At 36.8% G+C, this 20,215-nt stretch overlaps 1 protein-coding gene across 3 annotated transcripts in view; it reads right to left on the reverse strand.

Annotated features, from left to right (window-relative positions):
• Positions 1-20,215, reverse strand: part of Strump (WASH complex subunit strump) — a 410,953-nt gene that overhangs the window by 252,026 nt on the left and 138,712 nt on the right. Inside the window, exon 1 of one of the 3 annotated variants that reach the window (XM_068227252.1) lies at positions 19,026-19,183. The exons of 1 other annotated variant lie outside the window; for it this stretch is intronic. The gene's annotated coding sequence lies outside the window, so the exon portion shown is untranslated. Of the gene's footprint in view, positions 1-10,107; positions 10,129-19,025; positions 19,184-20,215 lie in introns of those variants that run through there. One more of the 3 variants, XM_068227253.1, reaches the window with a different exon arrangement.

Here is a 20,215-nt window from a genome sequence, read left to right on the forward strand (position 1 = left end):
GTGATGGTTTGAGGAAGGGGAATCCATACATGATTTTGATGCCTCTTTTTTTTAGGATTTCCAAATTATTAATATAATCTTTCCTACACCTTCCCCAAATAAAGCTTGTGTATGTTAGATGTGGGTGGATCATTGCATAATATATACACTTCAATTGTTGATGAGAAAAATTACTGTATCTTAATCTGTGCATTATTCCTATCAAAGGGGTAATTTTGCTGATTACATAATTAACATGGCTTTTCCAGGAAAGTGTCGAGTCTAACTTAGCTGAGTTGACTCACTCTATTACTTGGTCCTCTAGGGTAACAGTATTAGCCGCTGTGATCTTATGGGCTGTTTTATTAAAGATTAAATATTTTGTTTTAGTCACATTTATGATCACTTTTTGAGATAAAGCCCAGTCCGATAACTTGTTCAAGTCACAATTAATATCTTCCGTAATTTGCGTTTCACATAGTTTAGTTTAGTTTAGTTTAGTTTAGTAATGTTTTATTTTACCTGGCAAGATTAAGGCCTTCAGGCCTTCTCTTCCATCTAACCAGGAACTGAAATATACATATATTGCATTGTATTACTTACAATAACTAGATCTAATACAAATTAAATTAATAATAATACAAGAATGGTCAGATTACATTAAGATGAAATAAATTAAGATTTAAAAAGGGATACATTCTTAAAACTAATATCCTACATGTAAAAAAAAAAAAAAAAAAGGCAGTACATAAAATTTGATTTTAAAGACAACTCGGATCGGAATTTTAGACTCTCTACCAGGACATCCATAACAATAGAAAGGTTGTAAGTAGCAGCATCAAGTTTACAGATGATCCTTACAGGTGCATAAAATGTCTCCAAAGTGCTTCCTTGAAAGTGTGAATAGTGCTTCTTAACCCCCTGATATTTTCGGGAAGGAGGTTCCACTCACGACAGGCAATTACTGTGAATGATTTATCATAGATGGCAGTTCTATGGGTAGGTAAAGCAAGGATGGAATTATTAGTGGATCTGGTGTTATGACTGTGATAAGAGGATAAGTATTTGAAATATGAAGGTAAAATGGTTGTGAAGAATGAAGGATTTTATGGAGATGACATAGGGAATGCACAGTGCGACGGATTTCTAGTCGGGGCCAAGACAGATGGTTATATGAAGGAGTTACGCGGTCATAGTACCGTAGGTTACAGACGTATCTCACACAAGCATTTTGACCACGTTGTAATCTGCTCAATAACTTGCCTCGAGCGTCTCTATAAACCGCGTCACAATAGTCGAAATGAGGGAAAACCAGACTTTCTACCAACATTTTTTTGAGTTTTTCAGGAAATAAGTATTTATACCCGCGCAGCATGTGCAATGCAGAGAATGTTTTCTGGGTGATGTTCGTGATATGCGTTTTCCACGACATGTCATCATCGAAAGTAATGCCTAGGACTTTTACTGATGACATGAACGGTATGTTAGTATTCCACAACCTTATAGATGGAATCTCTGGTCGATTGACCTTCGCGAGTAGTTTTGGGTATCCAAGGATGATGGCTTGCGTTTTTGCTGGGTTTAACCTAAGCCCACATCTCAAAGACAAAGAAGAAAACGATGTTAGATCCTGATTGATTTTGTCTATGGCCAAAAGTATTAGATTTGGAGATGTATGGAGGTACATTTGTACATCATCAGCATAAATATGGTATTTGCAGTGCGTTAGGTTTTGGGAGACATCATTAATATAAATATAAAAAAGAAGGGGTCCTAACACTGACCCCTGGGGCACACCACACTGCACAGACCGCCAAGTTGATTTGTTTATTCAATCTGTAACACACTGCCGACGGCCATGCAGGTTGGAATGCAACCAAAGGAGGGCATTGTCCGAGAAATGGAGGGAATACAATTTCGAGAGCAAAATGTCAATGTCAACGGAGTCAAAAGCTTTGCTCAAATCTAGGAGTATTAAAACTGTCACTTCCTTGTTGTCCATAGCTTCTCGAATGTCTTCTGTGACCTTCAGTAGTGCCGTTGTAGTACTGTGTGCTTGACGAAAACCAGATTGTAGTGGGTCAAATAAGTTGTAAGTCGTCATGTAGTTTGTTATTTGTCTATGAGCGATGAACTCTAGCGCTTTGGATAAAGCAGAAAGTATGCAGATGGCTCTGTAGTCAGATGGTTCAGAAGGGGAAGCTACTTTTTTTAGAGGACATATAATGCCCGTTTTCCATATTCCTTTGTAAGTTACTAAGATATCATCAGCAAATACTTTACATTTTCCCTTTAGTGTTAAAGATTGTATGTCATTAATATATATCAAAAATAGAATAGGACCTAGTACTGAGCCCTGTGGTACTCCCGTTTTTGTTTGCTGCTTAGAACTTTTAGTATCATTAATCATCACATATTTTGTTCAGTTTGATAAATAATTTTGGAACCATTTGTGTGCTAAACCCCTAATTCCTGCTAATTTTAACTTGTTCAGAAGTATTTTGTGGTCAACCAGGTCAAATGCTTTTTTAAGATCTATGAGTAGCCCTGATGCTAATTTATTTTCATCTAAAGTCTTTTGAACATCTATTATTGTATCAAATACAGCATTGTCAGTTCCTCTATTTGGGAGAAACCCATATTCATTATTGGAAAAGTAACTAGTTTTACACAGAAAATTTACCAATCTAATTTTTACTACCATTTCTATGAGTTTTCCAATTCCAGTAATTGGCCTGTAATTGGATGGATCTGTGTTATCTCCTGATTTAGAGATAGGTACAATTCTGGCACATTTGAGTAAAAGGGGTATTTCTCCACTGAGAATTGAACAGTTAATAATTTCCACAATATATGGCACTAAACTTTCAACACAGGTTTCTAACATGACATTGGTTATTTTACCTTCTGTTAAATTATTTTTATTTTAGAGAAGTGATAATTTTGAGCACTTCACATTCATCAGTTGGAGACATGAAAATACTATTAGTTTGACTTTCAGCTGTTGTGCTGCCATGAACTTGCTCATCTTCAGGAAGACCTTTTCTTATATTTTCAGCTACGTTAACATATCGTTCATTTAGATTATTGCATATGTCCTCTGTGTTTGTAATGCTGACATCATTTAACAGCAAATGGCTGATTTCATGTTTATGTCCAAGCTTCCATTTAACACTTCATTGACTACATACCATGTTTCTTTGCAGTTTTTGCAATTCTGTAATCTGTGTTCATAATACCTTTTTTGTAACTCTCTTTTCAATTTGGTTATTTTATTACTGATTCTTTTGTGTTCTTCAATTACTTCTGCAGAGGGGTTTCTTATTTTAGTTTTTGAAAACAGTGAGTCTTTGATGTGAATCAGTGTTAGTAATTCTTGGGTAACCCAAGGTTTTAGGGGAATGTCTTTGGGGTTCTTTCTTTTTATTGAATTTGAGCTGTTTTCAATTCCTGTGCTAATATACTCAATAAATTTATTATAACAGGATTTATATCCATTTCCTAACAGTTAAATTTATTTTGTAGGATGTACTGATTTAATTTGTTGTAATTTACAAATTGCTTACCACTATCTTTGATTATTGGTACTACTGGAACTCTGATTTTCACTACAAATTTCACATACCAGTAGGTAGTGATCACTTAAGTTATTTGTTATATTGAATACATGACATTTTTTACTACTATTTGTGACAAGTATGTGATCAATTAATGTGGAGGTTGTTTTCGTTACTCTAGTTGGGTATTTGTTATTATATGTTATATAGCCGTAAGTTGTTATTAAATTGTCATACGAAGTTCTGTTTCTGGAGGTTGAAAGCAAGTCTATATTTGTATCTCCAAGTATTATTGAAGTATGCTCTGAACTACCATTTAGGGATATTTTCTAGATCGAACATAAAACTTGGCGAGTTACTTTCCTGTGGGTTATAGATGGTAATGATTTCATATCTTTGATTTCCTTTTGTAATCATGACTTGCAGTATGCTATGAGATTTATTTATTTCATTTATGACATTGCTTTTCCATTTGTTTGAAACATGAAGCAAAACACCCCCACCTATCTGTTCTCTTACCACATGATGAGAAGTGTAGTTTTTTATTTCAAAAGCGTGGGTTAGTTTGTTGGTTAACCAATTTTCGGAGATTGCAAGAATATCTACTTCTTTAATCTGATCTAAGATAATTTGGATATCATCAAATTTATTTTTCATTCTTTGTGCATTTACGTGAAGGCCTTTCAATTCACATGATCTACTTTCTAAAACTATCTTTAATATAATTATTTACGGTTTCACATTTAAATTCGTCTACTTTAAAAAATTTGTTTTCAGGATCCAGGTTTGGTTATGTAAGGACAAAAATTTGAAATTAAGGTAAGAAAGCTTGGAATTGAAGCAGGTACAACACAAGGAAAGGTTACCTCGTTGTTTCCAGATCAGCTGAAGTGAACAGGTTCATGCAGAACTTCAGGGTTAGCCACTAATCTCGAAGGACCGTCCTGGAACTTACGGCTATACACTTTATAGTCCCTGACCCATGTGAAAAATATTTTCCCCTGTTGCCGTAGCTCGCGGCATTTTTGGCGAGGGTCTCATTCCTAGGCATTAAGTGCTCATTGATATAAATGTTATTTACCAAACTATATCCGATTTAATTTGTTTTTTGTGTCTTTTTTTTGTCGTCTGCTACTGAGGATTTCTTCTTTCTTCCATCGATTAACAAACTTCACGATGATAGGTTGTGGTCCAGGTTTCGTGGATGGAAGTCTGTGTGCAGTGTCAATATCTTCGGGCTTTATATCGACTCCCAGCGCTTGCCAACTTCAGTTACTTTCTGGAACACTTTTTCATCCTTTTCAGAAGGAACTCCATACACTAGTAAATTGTCTTTGCATTGATACTGCTTCAAGTCTTCTAGCTCATTCATGGCTGCCGTTGTCAAAATTTCCGCATTTTTCTTATCTTTCCTCAAAGTGTCTAGTTTGTTCTTGATGTCATCATATTTTTCGGTAAGAAAGGTTGCTAATTTCCGTAATTCTTTGTTTTCTTCCGTTAGTACTATGAGGCCTATGGAAAGTCCACCGAAAGGCAACAGCAGAAGAGGATACCATGGTGGTTGGAAGGGGTAGAGGAGCTGGTTAGAAAGAAGAAGGAACTGTGGAAGAAATACTTAGTCACAAAACATCCAAGTGATTATGAGATTGCAGTGAAAGATGCAAAACAACAAACATGGGAAAAGTTCGGAGAAACAATGGAAGGAAACCTCCAAAACAACCAAAAGCTTTCTTTATAGGGTGCTGAAATCTTTACGAACAGAGAAGCAGTGTCCCCTTAAGTTCATAAAGGACAAAAGCGATAACCTCCTCCGAAGTGAAAATGACATCATGGAACGATGGAAAGAACACTTTCAAGAATTGCTAGGAGGAAATAAGGAAACCAGGGATAATGATCAGGTTGGAGAAGAACAGCAGCACCAAGAGGAAGGTTGGATCTGTAAAGAATTATCCACTGAGGAATTAAAGCATGCATTAATGAAAATGAAACTAGGCAAAGCTGCAGGTCATGATCAGATAGCACCCGAGATGCTCAACTTTATGGGCAAAAGTGGCGAAGACTTGTTCCACCGGATTATCAGTCTTGCCTGGAAAATGAAGAAGATACCAATTGACTGGGAGTACAGTGGCATTGTGCCAATATTCAAGAAAGGAGATAACAGAGATTGCAAAAACCATTGTGGGATATTGCTCCTGAGTGTGCCGGCAAAAATATGTTTTTTTTTTTTTTTTTGCTCGGGGCTTTACGTCGCGCCGACATAGATAGGTCTTATGGCGACGATGGGATAGGAAAGGCCTAGGAGTTGGAAGGAAGCGGCCGTGGCCTTAATTAAGGTACAGCCCCAGCATTTGCCTGGTGTGAAAATGGGAAACCACGGAAAACCATTTTCAGGGCTGCCGATAGTGGGATTTGAACCTACTATCTCCCAGATGCAAGCTCACAGCCGCGCGCCTCTATGCGCACGGCCAACTCGTCCGGTGCGAAAATATGTGCAAAGAATTTGGAAGAGAGGCTAAGGCAAGTTATAGAACCACAGTTGGACGAGGCGCAGTGTGGGTTCCGACCAGGAAGAAGCACCCAAGACCTCATATTTACCATAAGACAGAACAGTGAAAAACTGATGAGGTACGGAAATGAGGCACACCTGACTTTCATTGACCTAGAGAAAGCCATTGACACCATTCCGAGAGATGAAATTTGGAAGACACTGAAGCAAAGAAGTGTCAATGAACAACTAATTACAGCAATTCAAAGCCTGTACAGGAAATGTCAGAATTATGTTCGCACCTGCAATGTAGAGTCTTCAGAGTTTGAGAGTTCAATTGGATTTAACATCAAAAACTTCATTTTAGGGTCCGTATTGAATCGAGATTCACATAACAACAAAAGGAAGCAATAAGATCCACCTATTCAATACTAATAATTATGTGATACAGTAGATTCTACATATCTGTTAAATCATTACATTTTGTTTTATTCAAATTTATGGGACCGGTTACGACAAAATTGTTTGTCATCATCAGCCAGGAAAAAACTATAAAAAGACATTGAAAAATACATTGAAATATGACTCTTCTAATAAAACCGTACCAGTAATTTAAAAATTCATGGCTAAAATTGTTTTTACAAATATTAGCTGGTAGTCATTATTACATAGGTAGTCGTTTATATAGTGAGGTGTACACCATAGCAATTATAATTTAAAACAATAACACGCTAAAATTTAAAAAAAAAAAAACTATATACTTTGTAGTAAAATATAGATAATTATCTGTTTTTATCAGTCATAACTGAGTATGATATTTGTATCCATTAAACAGCTTGATTTATTTAAAAAAACAAGTAGGCATTCTAGTCATATTTGAAAGGCTAAAAGAAGCAACCGGATAATAATAAGTCATTCCTCAAAAATATATGCAATGGAAGTGTTTGGAACATTCAACTTGGACAGAAGATACAAATTTAAATATAATTATATCCAATATAAACAGATTAAGTCCGTACACTAACACTTCACTAGCAATTGTGTACATTGACGCTTCACTAGCAAGACACTTCCGTTTTCATCACCACTATCTTCGTCACTGTTCACACTTTCGTTGTTATTTTCACAGCTACTTTCTGGATCTTCATCACTTTCATCACTGTCAAATTCACTACCGCTATCAAATACTGTAATATCACTATCACATGGTGTATCTAAATATTCTACAATTTGTTCAGATGTAAGATTAAACTACATACTCGGACCAGCCATGCTTTCACTTGAAACAACAGCCGTCGGCTATGTGAAATGAAGACGTATTTCATCAAAAAGGTACAGTTCTAGACTGAAAAAAAAACCCAACAAAAAAACCCACTGTTTTGGAACAAGTGATGCGTTCAGCGTGACAGTCACATGCATCCACTGAAATATAAATAAGCAAACCAAAGCAAAGCACAGCAAAACCGACTCCATACAAGTCATGAAAGCACTCAGAGGAGTGGAAGGTAAAGGCTTCCATGTTGCTTATCCTCGGCACCAAGTAGCATAGAGTGGTTAACTCTATGGCCGGTCGGCTCTGACCCCAAGAATTAACCTGGTACTTGTCTTTATGCAGGCTGAGTGAACCTGAGGGCCATGTGCCTCTCCAGAAGTAGAAGTTTTGTCGTCGTCATCATCATCATCATTTTACGGTTCCAGTTTTCCGGGTACTGTTGTCGAGCCTCTTCCACTGTCTTATTGGGATACATTCTGTTGTAGTGATGTTCTCTAGTGTCCTTCCCTGATCTGCAATGTCCATCTTTATGATCTCCATCCAGTGGGTTCTTGGTCTTCCCACCATCTGTTTTCCTGCCACATGCTGTCCTGGATATGCTGACCCGAGCTAACACTGGATAATCGACTAAGAAGAATTGTTGCCATAACACCAAATCAGCATGGATTCTTCAGAGGATGCAGTACCACAGATGTGATCCATGCCACACGTTTGCTGATGGAAAGGTACAGAAAGAAAAAAAAAAAAGAAGCAATGTGCATTTAGCATTTTTACACCTGGAATGACAGTGCTTTTTCACTATGTCATTCCTTAATTTGCCCAGTTTAATTTTTTGAATCATGGACCTCACATAACCTTCACCTCAGATGCCTATAACCATGATGAATCCTTTTCAGTGAAGGTGCATGTTTTGATATGATAGCTTAAGATTGGTATGAAGTATTCATTGAACATCACCGGCTTTGTTTCTCTTGGTATTTTGGGGTCCAAAAGGAGTGTTCTTACTGTTCTAAAGTCTGAAAGAAAATAGTGGGTCTTTTTTTTTATTTCATTGGGCTTAAAAGTGAATTTTGTGTGATTTATAGTGATCCTGAAGAACAGTGCTCTGAGGTACCTCAATATATGAAAGCAATGGATCTCTCAATCCCTGAAACATTCAAATTGATAGCATTAATCACGACTATTCCGGCAATTAGTGCTTCAGTATGAAGATCACTTTCCAGCAGAGAAGAAGAATAAAAATATTATCTTTGCAGTGCCCAGCATGAAGAACGACTGTCGGCCCTTGCTCTGATGATCACTGAGGGCATATTTCTGCAAAATCTTTGCTCTGGCTCTGACGATAAGCATCAGACGGACTGTACCTAAAGAAACTCCGGACTCCTTGACGAAACTTAAAACACTTGAATCTACCATCCAAGCTAAAGCAGACTTGGTGAAAAAAATGATCGTTATCAGATATCACCTGTATTTCACGCCATGACATGACTGTGTAAAAGGCTTAAAATTTCAATAACGTACAAGTTTATATCAAGGTTATCTTTCAAGACCAAGCAAGTTTAAGACGGAACGTTACAAAATAATACCTTGCTATTTATTTAATTTTGCTGTAAACTTTGCGATATGTGAACATGATTGTCATCAAGTTTTTCATCACAGACTTAATTTAATGTGTTTTCTCTTGTACATGTCTTTGTATATTACAGTGTTTAAATTATGCCAATTTTTAAAATCTGTATGGCTCAAGATGGCCCGAGCATATTGAAACTAGTCCCATATGCAAATGTTGTGATAACAGAATGGAGCTCTGTTTCCAGTTAGGAATTGGTCTACACGCCTGACCTGACTAGTGAAAAATAAGTAAGAAAGCAGCACAATCTATGCTCGACAGTGTTTCAGAATTTTAACTAACAATATAAGAATTGGGTCTCATTTTACCTGTGTATGTTATAATAATTCAAATACTCTTTTTTATTCTTTCTCCCATGATAACAGTGACAGCAGGCGCAATCTACTTTAACAGTATTCAGAATTGCACTTAATGAAGTACGAAATGGCTGTCATTTATCTGTTCATATGCTTATTCCTTTTCATTCTTTCTCCTGTTAAAAATGATAGTGTGTTTGGCTTAGGCGTTGGTAACATCTTACTGTGTTGAATTAGGCCTTTGTGAGCGATGTTACATTGTGGATATACCGGTGAGAGCTTTCTAAATATTTGCCAAATTAAAGTCACCTTTATAGAGGGACTTATGGAGTGAGATGTATTGTATTGCATTTACTTTGTCATTCTCAGTTCTTTCCATTTTTACATCATCTTATGTGTTTTAGAGTATAACTTTTATAATAACCTAATTAACTTGATTTACCTTAATTCTGTTTACTAATTTTGGCAGGAAAAAAACAAATCAACATTTTCAAAACAAGTATCACCTGGATCACCATTAAAGAATATTGTAAAGAAATCAACAAACTCTTTTCTGGAACAAAACTAATGACTTAGATATTCAATAGTTAACAAGGATACTACAGGGAAAAACTTACTGGATGTCCAAACCTTATCTAGACAAATTTAATCTTCTCATTATAAGTCTAATTCTAATTAATTTCCTCTAAGGTAACTGAATTTTTCATCTTAGTCAAAGTAAAAGAAATGCTATGAGGATTCTGTAGGTGTCAAGAGGAGCAAAATAGGTTCAAATCCAGATCAACATTAAATAACATAATGCACACTTGAAACTACAAAGCACTAACATTGGCTATTACTAAATAACTGAAAAAGAAAAATATATTAGGCAACATAAAATTCCTTACTGTCGTAATCAACTGTAAATGTATGGTTTTGATTCTCTGACTATCTTCTTTGAAGGTATACTTTTTCTACATGTACCTACTTGATTAAAATCCAGTAATGCCAACTAAATTCTTTGATGAGAGCCAACTAAACAGCATACATAATAAACCACTTCCTTGTCAAGGAGAAGATAACTCAAGATGTTGCTGTAGTCAAATCTAGGCCTAATAATAGTCAGCAATATCTTAAAAGTGGTTTCTGTCAATTTTAAAGCATACCATACTTCACTATTTTATTCATACAGCAAACAAGTAATGAGATCTTAAGACAACATTTAGCTCATGTCATTCTCTAATTATTTAAATTTATTCCTTCAGTTATTTCTCTTTTTAAAAGGGGCATGTAGTTATAGCAACAGAGCAAATAGAGGCATCATCATTATCAATTCCCCTTTTTCAGCTCCAGCTAGGTCGGGATATCAATGACAACTTTCTCCACCCTCTTCTATCCAACCACCATTGCTGCTCCTCAACTGTATTTCCAATCCAGGTTCTTTCTTACTATGCTGTTCTTGATCATGTCCAACCACCTTAGTATGGGTCTAGCTGTTGTTTTCCTACCTTATGTATTGGCCTCCATCATAAGCTTTGGTACACATGTCCAAGCCATCTCAGTTTATTTCAGGTCTCTGCTGCATACGTCAGTATGGAAAAATATGTTATGCATCATCTCTTTATATAAAGTAATTAGACGTAATCTTTTAAAAATATTCTGTTCACTGGATTAAAACACTGCATACATATCCTGTATAATGTTAAGGACACCGACTTTCATTTGACCTTGTAGGTCATTGCTGCTGTACACTTAGAAAGGATGTTTTGAAACTACTGTGGTGTGCCAAACAGCTGATCAATAATTGATTACTTTCAATACTTTATTTTGAATATTGTAAATGATCAAAAAATATTTATGAATAATTAAAACTGTCAATCACAGTTTTTATTAAATAATGTTTTAATCCACAACTCATTTCAGAGTCTAGGCTCCATAGTCAGGTGGTGAAATGATGACATTTAATTGGTGTTCTACTTGATACACAATTGTTTTCAAGAATATTAAACTACTTCATTTAAGAGCAGGGGCTATGTGTATTACAAATTTATTACATTTGTTGGATAGATTATAGATGTCGTCTCAGAAATACATAGTTGCTGCTGAAATCTGATATTTTTAAATATTCATTTTCAATTTATTTACATTAGTCTTCCAAAAAATTAATTGTATCTTTATTCTCATTTCAGCCCCACTAATGAAGATCTTGTCATATAAAATGTTCAAAAGTGACAAAAATGTAAAATAAAACATTTGCTTTCCGAAAATAACTTAAAGTTTCATCTTGCTTTTAACATTCTCTGTTTTAGAATTTTTTTTTTTAAATTTCCAAGAGGTTTTGCACTCCTTTGCTCAGTCTGAAAGTTTCTATGAATGAACCAAGCTCATCAACAGCTTTACCCATTATCTGATCAAAAGTATCCTGACACCTCTCTGCACACAAAAAGTACAACCTGGACATCTCTATTACTGCCGCAGGGTGACCAACTATTGAAGGAAGGTATAAGGGACAAGATGGTCAAAAAAAGGGGGCATTCCACAATTTTGAGGTACAGCTACATTTTTAGCTTTAATTTTAAAACTACAAAAATGTTAACATTTTCAAAATTATTGTGTTGCCAGTTTCCAAGTTTTTGACAAAGAGTACTCTTACTGAAGTAATAACATAGAAAAAAACCATTTCACTCATCTTTATTGTACACTTTATTTTCCAGCTTTTGGGTTGAAGACCCTTCATTTAAATGAAAACATACCAAAGTTAACAAGTTCTGAAATAATAAAATATTAAAAAAATAATAAAAATTTACAAAATGTATTGTGGACATTACTTTGATCAGGAGATAACAATGGCGTGTTGGTTTCCCACTTTGCATTATATGCACATACACATTTATTTTTCCCTTTTGCCTTACACCAGTTAATACATGTCTATGTTGATGCTCTTTGTGCTACACAGTGACCACACGTCATGCCACGGACTAACAATAACTCTGAAGATACCTCCGTAATGCTTCTTCAAAGAAGCTATAACCTGCTTAAGAGCATATTGTTGGCAATGGTTACACAACGTTTAGTTGAAGCTACATAGCAGAACAGTTGCGTGTTGTGAAAATTCATACAGATGACGATAATACAAAAGTTCGTTCAGTTAGAAAATAAAACAATCACGGGACAAGCGGCATCCCGTGGAGGACATTTACAAAATACCAAACAAATGTGGGATGGCTGGTCACCCTAACTGCTGGTAGTGCTATAAAAGGCAGCTGAGGGATTGATGTTCTTCAGTACTACAAGATACCTGCAGAATGGATGAATCCAGAGCGTGTACTGACTTCGAATATAGAACGGCTATTGCCACATCAGTCAGTCAGGGTCATTTCAGTCATCTCAAGTTGCCCAAGTCTATGTTTTGGGACATGATTGTAAAGTGGAAAAGGGAAGATAAAACCACAGCCTAATAAGCAACATGTGCTGTTTGAGTGGGATGACAGCATTGAATCAGTAAAAGCTGTTGCCAGAGATCTTTTTTACATGCTCACATCATACAACGTGGAGTACGAAATGAACTTTTTCCACCCTTCAGAAATCTGACTGCCTCTGTGTGTTTTGAACCTGCACTGTTGAGATATGGAGATTGATACTACCACTCATCCACAGAGGGAGATTTTGCTGTAGATGGTCCAAAATGGTTGAAATGGAAGTATTGGCCAGTTTCAGCTTGGCTTTGTTGTATAGAACCATGCGTTAGGTGGATTTAGAATACTTTGTTTATAAGCCAGAGATTGAAAGATGACAGTAGTAAGAACAGGTATGGGAGAGGAAAAATCAATACAGTAATTGAAATTGAAGAGGTACAGGCCAGGTTAGAAATGAATATATTGAATTTACACATATGAATAGGGATAGACTTTAAACCAATATGATAGTTTGGAGTAAAATTCCTTGAAAATCGGTGAACTTTGTTGTGGAGGCTAAAAGAATCTTAAGAGAAACTTGGGATGCAATGTTTGATCTCTGCTTCTTTTACATTGTCTGTTCTGAAGATGTGGGTTGAATCCTAGTGAAGCTCACTGGCATTAAGGAATACTTTCATGTAAGAGACCTATGTCACTGGGTTTGCTGACACATTAAAGAACACATTTTTAGGACTTAATTCTAGTGGACTGACATAATATCTATAGCATGTTGTATCAATGAGTCAAGACATACCAATGTGATATGTCGGGTTTTGGTGATTGTAAATTACATATGTCTTTTGCATTTGTGATTAAGGCTGATGATAGCCCAATAGAAGGGTCGAAACTAGTCCTAATATAATGAATAAATAATAACATATAATTTAAAGTAGGTATTGAATAGGTGGACATACCCATCTTTGTTAACAGTGATAGTCAATATGGACCATAATGAAATTAATTTCATATAAACTACTGCAAAGTGCATGTAACACTCAATACGATTTATCGAACTCTGTTGAACAAGAGGTTGAACATTAGGTAACGGCAGAGACCTTGGTAAGTATGGATAATTTCTGCTTTGATATTAGTGTTATTACCCTTTTAAATAATAATTAAGGCACCATTACGTAAGCAACAGAAGAAAAATAATGTTAAGTACGAGTTAACCTCTCGTAAAGAAAGTTATCACTGACATAGAAATAACTCAAATATACCTATGTAAAAAACACGAATAATATCCAGCAATCCTTTACTATGAAAATACAATCTCTTTTGCTATTAAATCAATTATTTTAACAGAGCTGTTATTGAAAATTGAAATAATACGTACTCTCATGGAATTTATTTCCATATGTCGACAGCATATGAAGCTCCTAGACATGTGCATGTCAAGTAAGGGTTGTTCGTTGTATCTTTTTTCTTTAGATAGGTAGGTAATGTTTAAGCATTAAGTTATTAACCCTTTAAAATGTCAGACTAATATATATAAAAGAATTGTAAAATTTGGCGTTGTTGACGACAATATTCACTTAGATATTTACTAGAAAAATTAACTGGCTCCTAGATTTAAAAAACTTTTGTCATGGACTGGTGTAGAGAGGGCATTAAGTCACTGGTAAGACTGCAATCAGAATATCGTTGTGGTGTATGGGATTCACACCAGGATAATACGAGGCTAAACCCAAAAATAAGGTGTCCTATTTTTTTATAAATACAGAACTCTGTTTATGTTCGTGTGGCTGTTGGTCACAATATTGTGAAGAGTGTTTTCTGTGCTCACATATAAACATGCGCACGACGCACTCAGTCGTGGCTTGGCAGCCGTTAAATGTTCGTAAGTGGTGTAGAGTTTGCAGCCGGTTGGACTGAAATTCACGACGAACAAAGGAGCGGGAGACCGTCAATTTCCGTCGAGAAATTTGTGAAGGTTGAGCAAATTATGCGTGAAGATCGGCGGATCACCCTGGATGATCTCTGCACTTTGGCTCCTCCTGAGGTTTCCCGAAGCGCCGCTCACAGAATTTTAACGGAAAAGTTGAAATACTGAAAGGTGTGCGCAAGATGGGTGCCACACATGCGGCAACTAGTTGATTCTTCCCGCGCATTTCTTCAACGCTTTGCAACCGAACATGACAACTTTTTGGACTCAATTGTCACGGGTGACGAAACCTGGGCGTTCCACTTTATACCTGAGACCAAGCAACAATCACGCCAGTGACGGCATCCCTCTTCGCCAAAGCCGCGGAAATTCAAGCAAACACAGTCTGCCGGTAAAGTCATGACAACTGTGTATTGGTATTGGTAGGGGTATTGTTGGTTGACTTTATGCCCGCTGGGGCCACAATTAATGCTGACAGGTACTGTGAGATCCTGAAAAAACTCAGACGGGCAATTCAGAACCCGAGAAGAGGAATGTTGAGCTAGGGCGTAAACATTCTCCATGACAATGCTCGCCCGCATGTCGCCTGGCAAACTGTTGCTCTTCTGCAACAGTTTCAGTGGATCATCATCTACCCACCCTATAGTACCGACTTGGCGCCCAGTGACTATCACTTATTCCCTAAGTTGGAAGAACATTAGTCTGGAAAGCGATTCAGCACCGATGACGAGGTGAAAGATGAGGTTCACAACTTCCTGGCGGCGAGCTGGTATGACATGGGCATACAAAAACTGTCACAGTGTCTACAAAAATGCATCGACCAAAATGGTGATTATGTAGAAAAATAGTTAAATGTTCAAGCTGTAAATTGATGTAAACCATTGTAGAAATAAACAGGTCTATGTATTTATAAAAAAATAGAAGACATTTTTGGGATTACCTTCATAATTCTAATTTTGTGTGGCTATTCATAGCCAGGTGCAGCCCTTCTAAGGCAGCTTTTCCAATGAGGATGGGCAGTATCTTCAGTGATTTTGTAGTGGAGGATAGTATTGTGAATCTCAGGAATGTTGGGAACAGTACAAACATTCAGTCCCCAAGCCAGGGGAAATAACCATTTAAGGTTAAAATCTGACCCAACTGGGAATTGAACCCAGGGCTCTCTGAACTGAAGGCGACTACGCTGACCATTCAGCCATAGAGCCAGACACACCAAGATTACTTGATACAAGACTGGAAGAGACACAAAGGAAAGCAGCAGGAGTTGTTCTAGGTGATTTCTGACAAAAGAGTAGTGTTATGAAAATGTTGCAAACTTTGGGCTGGGAATACTCGGAGTAAGGAGACATGCTGCTCAACTAAGCAGTATGTTCCAAGCTGTCAGTGGAGAGATTACATGAAATAGCTTTAGGAGACAAATAAGCTTGAGATGTGCTTTTAAAAGTAGGAAAGATCATAATATGATGATAAAGTTGAAATTTAAGAAGACAAATTGGGGCAAACATTCATTTATAGGATGAGGAATACGGGATTGGAATAATTTATCCATGGAAATGTTTGATAAATTTCCAAGTTCTTTGAAAACATTAGAAAACTCTAGGTACAATTGATATGGAGTCTGCCACCTCTGCGGCAGCCCTAAACGCAGATCACTGATGAAGATCTAAATTTTCCCCAGAAATAAAGAACAGTTAGCTTTGATTACTACTCATGTAGAGCCAGTTTAGATTTCTACTTAACCCGTGCATTGTATATAGTGCTCATAAGTTCATAGCTAATAAGTAAAGGACTTCATATTGCCTGTGTATATTTTTCAGGAAATCTATTCCATTGTTAGGGACAACGTAATTGCATTAATCACAAAGAATCAATCACCACTGATCAGTATTTCAGGCAGTTGCTCAGGTGGCCGATTCCCTATTTGTTGTTTACCTAGTCTTTTCTTAAATAACTGCAAAGAATTTGGAAATTAATTGAACATCTTCCTTGGTAAATTATTCCAATTACTGACTCCTCTTCCTATATACAAATACTTGCCCCAATTTGTCCTCTTGAATTCCAACTCTATCTTCATATTGTGATCTTTCCTACTTTTAAAAACACCACTCCAACTTATTCGTCTACTAATGTCATTCGATGCCATTTAAGTCAAAGTCTTCCCAGCTTAAATTTCGCATAATTTTCTTAACACTATCCTTTTGTTGGAAATCACCCAGAACAAATCGAGCTGCTTTTCTTTGGATTTTTTCCAATTCTCGAATCAAGTAATCCTGGTGAGGGGAGTCCCATACACTGGAACCATACTCTAGTTAGAGTCTTACCAGAGACTAATATGCCCCCTCCTTTGCACCCTTACTACAGCCCCTATATATCCTCATAACCATGTGCAGAAATCTGTACCCTTTATTTACAATCCAATTTATGTGATTACTCCATTGGAGATCTTTTCCTTATATTAACACCTAGGTACCTACAGTGATCCCCATAAGGAACTTTCACCCCATCAATTATTAATTATTAATTTAATTTAGGATCAGCAACAGCATAACTCTGAATTATAAAGATCCGTAATATGTACAAAGGACACAAATATACACAAAAACTGTACAATCCTATATTTTACATCTTTACATGAACGACATAAACAAAGGAAAATACTGTAAAACTGAGAGGACTTTTCCTATTAGAGAAACTCACAACCTAACTTTTAACCCCATTTATCATCATAACATCGTCTGCTGTCCATCTCACAACAATGTTGAGGTCTTTCTGCTGTTGCTAAAGATCTTGAAAATTATAAAAGCATATGAGCATTTAGATTTTAAGAGAATGTTTAATGGGGGGCGGTGGCGTGGAAACTTCCTGGTTTGAAAATGCAATAAAACACACTACACATTTTATTCAACTTTGTTATTTTCTTTGAATTTACACAGTTTTAAACACAATGTCTGTAAAATGTTTCCTTCCATTGTCAGTACAGTGATTCAGTCGACTTCGAAAACTTTTCAAGCATGTCAACCGGGATATTGTGACTTTCGGCTCGGATGTTGTTCCGCCGGTCTTCCAGGGTGTTGGGACGATCTTTGTAAACTAGGGACTTCAGATAATCCCATAGAAAGAGTGCACAGGCCAGTTTACGTCCCCTCGCAGAGAGATCAGTTGTTCGGGGAAGGCTGCTCTCAAAACACCCATGGAAACCCTGGAGGTGTGGGCTGTGGCCCCATCTTGTTGAAACCACACGTTGTCAAGATCCATTTCTTGGAGAACAGGTAAGAATTGTTGGATCACTGTCACATAATGGTCTGAATGGACGGTAACAGCACGACCGTTTTCTTGAAAAAAGTATGGACCAATGATCCCTACTCTTGACATGGCACACCATACCGTGACACGATCCGAATGAAGGGGCCTCTCATAAAGTTCTTTGGGATTTGTTGCACTCTGATACCGAATGTTCTGTTTATTCACACAGCCACTATGGTGAAAATATGCCTTGTCAGAGAAGAAAACAACTGCGCAATTCAGCAAGGTAACATGCAAATGCTTACATGATGTTTGTCGAGTTACATAATCCTGCTGCGTAAGTTGTTGGACCCCAATAATTTTGTATGGGTGAAAATGCAGCTCACAGTGAAGAATTTGATGAAGAGAACGGGACGACATTCCAAGGGCAATTGCCTGTTTACGCACAGAACGCTTGGGTGACTGCAGAGTAGACACATGAACTCTGTCCACATTTTCAGGTGTTCTCAACGGTTTTCGGAGGTCCTTTCCTTTCTTCGGAGACACTCCCCGTTTCTCTGAAGGCATCCATCCACATTAAAACACATTTTCGATCAGGAACACGAACTCGCGGAGGAATATCGAAGTGACGACGAAAGGCACGTTGCACTGCAATCACTGACCGACCGTTAGAGAAATACGTCTCCATGGCAAAAGTGTGCTGCCGCTTCGACCAAAGCACGTTCGAGACTGAGACGGGCAGGAACACAAATATCACACTCCGCCCCTTCCACTGAACCCCTCCCCACAACCTTCACTGGGACATGTTCAAAACAGGAAGTTTCCATGCCCCAACCTGTTGCTAGTTGTTTGTTTTTTTTACGTCGCACCGACACAGATAGGTCTTATGGTGATGATGGGACAGGAATGGGCTAGGAGTGGGAAGGAAGCGACCGTGGCCTTAATTAAGGTACAGACCCAGCATTTGCCTAGTGTGAAAATGGGAAACCACGTAAAACCATGTTCAGGGCTGCCGACAGTGTGGTTCGAACCTACTATCTCCCGAATACTGGATACTGGCCGCACTTAAGCGACTGCAGCTATCAAGCTCGGTACCCCAACCTGTACTACCGACACTGTTTCTATTAAAGTAATAGCATCTTATATGTAACGAGCAACATTTATGAACAAAAAACCCAACATATCACTTGTGAATTGTGAACAGTGAAAGCTGTATTCCCTTGTGCACTGAAATTGGCCATTTTACCTTGCCACATGCTCCTATAGTCCATAATGGCAGTTACCAGTAAACGAAATGCAAGTTGTCCACTAGCATTATTCAATCTGACTGCGAGCCGTTCCAGAGTAGCATGAACGATATTGTGCAATCTACTATTGAGATGAAACTTGGGTAAATACTGGATATAAACAGTGTGGCAGAATAGCACAGCAGTTTTGTAAGCAAACAAGGTGTAATGTTACGACAGCTGACAAGTGGCGAGGCAATTGGGGAGAGAGGGAATTACAGCCTGTGTGCAGACAGATATTTTCCTCAGTTCCTGACTTGCAGTATAAAATCATTGGACCCAAGGTGATCTAATAGCTGGAAACCCAATTTAAAATATAAATGATTAGATACCTTTTTGAATTGAAGATAGGGTTTCTTCTCTACTTTTCAATAGATTTGGCCTCATGTATAGGCAAATGAATACAGATCAATTCCACAGAATGTGCTGTGTATGTCTTACAACTTTATTCAAATGCATCTTTTTACATGAAAATATAAACTATGACTGTGTACATATATATATATATATTGAAACAAGTAGATCATATAATTCATCATGAATAATACAGTAGGATTCACAAATAAGTATTTTAATTTTATTACAAAGAAACAATTCTTCCTCTGTAAACATCTCATTTGTACTTTGTAAGCAAATAAAAAACAGCAGCAGATTTTACAATTAACAACTGCATAAAATGAAATGGAGCTACTAATCCACAACTATAAATAATGTATCAAAATAATTATCTGATCCACAAACTAAACATTCTTCAAGAAAAGTTGCAAAACAACATTCCAGTCCATCAGAATAAAATATACAGGTTTGTACAGTATTAAGTTGTTTAACAAAATACAGATCAAATGCATATATATATATTACTGCTTTTCACATAAAGAAACAAGGCTGCTCAATGGTAAGTGCAGATAAATACAAAAGTTAATTAGGAATAGGGAATTATTCATATGCAAACATTAAGTTACGAAGGTTCTTGATAAAATATTTTAAATATAATCATGATGTGACAAATGAGGGAAGATACAGAATGTGAACAGAAATGAAGCCTATGTATTCCTCTCACTCTTTGGAGAGAATACAACCACTTGAAACAGAAATATTTTGTCCTGAATTGGCACTAATAAAACAGCAAATAAATAATAAAATACTATAA

Source organism: Anabrus simplex, chromosome 4 (assembly GCF_040414725.1).
Source record: "Anabrus simplex isolate iqAnaSimp1 chromosome 4, ASM4041472v1, whole genome shotgun sequence".
Classification (NCBI taxonomy): domain Eukaryota; kingdom Metazoa; phylum Arthropoda; class Insecta; order Orthoptera; family Tettigoniidae; genus Anabrus; species Anabrus simplex.